The following is a 4,589-nucleotide window of genomic DNA, read 5'->3' as shown; positions in this document are numbered from 1 at the left end:
TACGTAGACAGGACGCAGTGTTTCAGGACCTCAGACCAGCTCTTTGTCTGTTATGGTGGGAAGCTGAAGGGAAGGCTCTCTCAAGCAAAGGCTGTCTCACTGGATAGTGGACACCTTTGTTTTGGCTTACCAGCAGCAGGGACGCCCATGTCCCCTTGGGGTCAGGGCCCATTCCACCCGGAGTGTGGCCTCCTCTTGGGCTTTAGCACATGGCGCTCCGCTGACAGACATCTGCAGAGCTGCAGGCTGGGCGACACCAAACACATTTGTCAGGTTTTATAACCTCCGAGTGGAGCCTGTATCCGACTATGTACTCGCCTCTACAAGTGGCCGGTAATGGATTGGCTCAGGTGTCTTCGCTTGCTCGCCATTCCACTCCACGGACTGGATACGTGCGATATTCTTCTCAGGTGAGTTCCCCGAGAGCCCTGAGCTCCTCCAGCACTGACGACGCCGACGCCAGTAAGTCTGCCCTTAGCCCAGACACTCGTGTCCGGCCAGGTGCCCCATGTGCATGGTTCCCCTCCGGCGACCCCCACATGTGTATTTCCACCGTAAGCCTCCCTGAGCGGGTGTATTCCCTTGGCAACCTTGCCACCTCCTGGGGTTAAAAATCCACCTTCGGCTGGTACCCCAGTGATCTTCCGTATGCAGCCCCACGGGGTCATACGTGTATCCCTAAGTCCTCCCTACGGGTAGGCATCTTGGCGCATATCTCCTCCTGGAATATGCCTCCCAGTGTACCTTGGTATTCCTGCGTTAAGTAGAGGCCTTTGACCGTTCTAACTTGCATCAGGGTTCTCACGCTTGCGCAGGACACTGGAAGACAGCCGAGTGGCGTTATTGTATTGGGACCCCAATTCGTCAGTCACTGACGTTACGTCGGAGTGACTGAACGAAAGGGAACGTCTCGGTTACGTATGTAACCCTCGTTCCCTGAGGAGGGAATGGAGACGTAACGTCCCGCTGCCACTTCCGCTGTACCGCTGGAACGGCCGAGAGTTCAGTCTTGGCTCCTCAGCAGGTAACATAATGCGATTCATGCCAGCTACTTCCTTATATACCCAGGTGGGTAGGCGGAGTTACGCATGCAAATTCGCATGCCCATGGCATTGGCACTGCCATTGGGCGCTTTCTAAGATCTCGAAGATGATTGGCTTCTAGGCGAAACCCCCATTCGTCAGTCACTGACGTTACGTCTCCGTTCCCTCCTCAGGGAACGAGGGTTACATACGTAACCGAGACGATGTCCATATTAAACAGCATAACTATTTTTAACATTAAAACTAAAAATGTTTCTTGAGCACCAAATCTGACAATTGACATTGACATTTGTTAAAATATATTAAAATGGAAAAGTTGCAGAACTTATATTAGTTTTCCATCTTTTCTGGCTTACCTATTTGACATTTGCGTTTTAACAGCATCAGTGACTTCTGAAAGGCAACACTGAAAATAACAGTTCACTTCTCAGCAGCAAGCTTCTAAATAGCTCTATTTAACGGCTCCTGGAGTTAGACTGTGGTGAGAGTGAAGGGCACATGTATTTGTACTACTTTGAGGAGTTTCCTTCAATCTGTATTTCTGAACATTTTGGCTGCAGTTTATAAGGGCACCTCTACACTTCAGTCAAAATGGACACATTGCTTGTAAAGTAGTGCAGTCCCTTAGGCAGAAGTGGGAACATCTCAGGAATGGTCTTTAAAGTTCCACTTTTCTTTACATTAAAAAGTGCTCTTGACTTTCACTTGACATGAAATCAATTCTGGTTTAGACTTTGGGTGTGAATAAAGCCTCTGCAGCACATACAGAAGAAACTGATTTCTATTATATATCCTAATTTTAAAATTATATATAAAATGATCTGAAAAATGTGCAATTACATGTTTTATTGGTTTTATTTTATTGATGGCATGTTTATTCTGCTGTGTTTTTTGCAGTCCCTGAATGGTATGCTCGTTTGTTTTATCACTGCATATATTTTTCCTTGCTAACATGTTGAATAATCTTGGAAAACACTGTTTAAAATCGCCCCTGTTCTCAATGTCACAAACAAATTTGTAACCAATCCAGTCAATGTGCGGACAGACTTTAGTATATCTTGAAAAACTATTCTCTAAAGCAGGGGAGTCAAGAAGTCAGGTTAACCCCTTTACTTTTTTTCTGTTGATTTGGGGAAAAAAATATATTTAGCTATTTAGCAGGTTAATTATATAATGTTATGATGAACTGCCTTTCTCCACTGACTTTCTAAGTTGTTCAAAGCGTTTCTGAGGATGATGATTTTTAGAAGGTTGCGGCCTGACTCTGGGATGGCCAACAGTTACATGGTTTGTGTACCATTAGCAACACATTGTTAGCGTTTTAATAACGTAGTCAAGTCAAAGGCTAATCATTTTATTAACCTATATATGTCCGTCGTAGAGACCAATAGATACAACACATTATCATTCTGATAAATGGAGCCTGTATAGTTTACTCTTCCACTTATTTTTCTGAATCAGTTTCTGAATTAAACCAGTATTTTCCCTTGCCATTGTGCAGCATTTACAACAATATAGCTGAGCGAGTGAATCCACTGGTCTACTGTCACTTTAAGAATTAATGCACAAATCCAATATACTGATACATTCTGTGTACACATTTTCTCAACTGTTGAGAAAATTCATGTAACTATTTTATGTTGTCTGTATGGAGCCATTTGGCAACTCAAAGCCAAATGAAGTGTGGGTAAAATGTGCCCACCATGCCTGCACTCTAGGGTTAATTTTGTATTTTATTTTACCATTGTTACTCTGAGAGTATTCACACACAAATGTAGTTTTGTCCATTCTTTACACAGTTAAACTGCAGTCGAGTGTTCATTAAGCATACCACTAAGGAAGTTTGTTATAGTAGACTTTTTTTTAAATGTTATTTTAGGTAAAAGTGTTATTTTATGTATTTTTGAGCAAGATGAGAAAGGGGGAGGCTTGATTGTGTTTAATAGTGTGTAAAATTCAAGTATGTTGGAATTATAGAACAATTTAAATGACGTGGAATATTTGCTTTGGTTGTGGACTAAAACGACTAATGAACGAATGAATGAATGAGGCATCTCCTCAACCACCACCAGTGTGCAACATCCACTTGGATGATGCGACGGCAGCCACAGTACAACGGCCCCAGTGTGCTCACTACACGATAGGTGGAGAGGAGAGAGGGTGACATCATATAAAACTCACATTGAGACTAATTAATTTGGTCACTTAAAATGTAATAATTCGATGATGTTAAAGTTAAATGAACAAATTATGTTTGTTTAACTTAATTTATTCATGTGGGACCAATGTACACAATTAAATAATATAAATCCAACAATTTTTTCCCCCAGTGCACACATGCACAAACTCAGTCAAAAAGAAAGTGGATTTGAGCTGGTGTCAATCCCATTAAGAGAGGCATTGTTTTGTATTGATAAATACAAAACAATACCTCAACTTTTAAATAAAATCAACTTTATTTATATAGCGCTTTTACAATGATTAATGTTTCAAAGCAGCTTCACAGTGTTAAACAGGACAATAACAAAATTTGATTTGTTCTGGAAGAAATGGTGATGTTATCAGCTTATTTTAGTACATCATATATGGTGACAATGTTAACAGATCAGTATAGTTTACAATTAATTAAGACCTAATAAATTAATTTTATTTGGATATTTAGTTGAATAACTTAGATCAAAATGTTTATGTCCCCAACTGAGCAAGCCAAAGGAAGCTAAGCCAAGTGGCAAGGAACTGTGGGCGAACTTGTTTAAACTAATGCAAAACATACTTGTTTTAATCATGACCTTCAAGAATGTAATGTTTTCCAATCATTCATTCATTCATTCATTCATTCAATGCAGTGAGAAGGATTGATGCAGGAAAGCAAAATATTAAATAATCAGGCCTTCTCAATTCTTTTATTATCCTTAATCCCAAATCTATCCAATTTACCAAACCCTTTCACTCTCTCTTCTCTCTGTGTAACGCATGAGGCTGTTGCACAGCTTTCTAGGATTTACAGCATATGTTCATTGCAGTGATTAAAGCGCTAAGTCTTGCTCTGAAATTGATTAACCTCAGTACCGTGCCCAGGGACAGCGCACATTACACCATACAATCGCTGGGGACCAAGAGAACATGGATTAGAATGGATCAATCTAAAAGAGGTAAACACAGTTAAGAATAAAACATGAATTTCCTGCATGCATCCATGCAATCTGAGATAATCATGGGAGATTCTTCAGGGACCCTGTATGAAGCTTTCAGATTGTGAAATAATATCAATTTCTTGCTTCTAGAATAACAAAAATACAGACTCAGAAGAGAAAGAAAGCCTCAGGGAAAATGACCTTCCATAAAGTCTTTTACAAGATTTCAGTGGGTTGCACGCCTACAGTGCTGGGTTCAAGGGCAGAATAATTTAAGAGGAAATGACAAGTGTGAAGCAGCCCACAAAGTGATCATTAGGAAAATGGAGATAAAGGAAATGCATTGTTTGTCAGCCCAGAGGAGATAGTAAAGGTGAAAGGAGTTCCGTGCCTCTGGAGGGAGGGATGCTGT

This window comes from Pseudorasbora parva, chromosome 17 (genome assembly GCF_024679245.1).
Source record: "Pseudorasbora parva isolate DD20220531a chromosome 17, ASM2467924v1, whole genome shotgun sequence".
NCBI classification, from domain to species: Eukaryota; Metazoa; Chordata; class Actinopteri; order Cypriniformes; family Gobionidae; genus Pseudorasbora; species Pseudorasbora parva.
Note: the sequence above shows the minus strand (reverse complement) of the source record.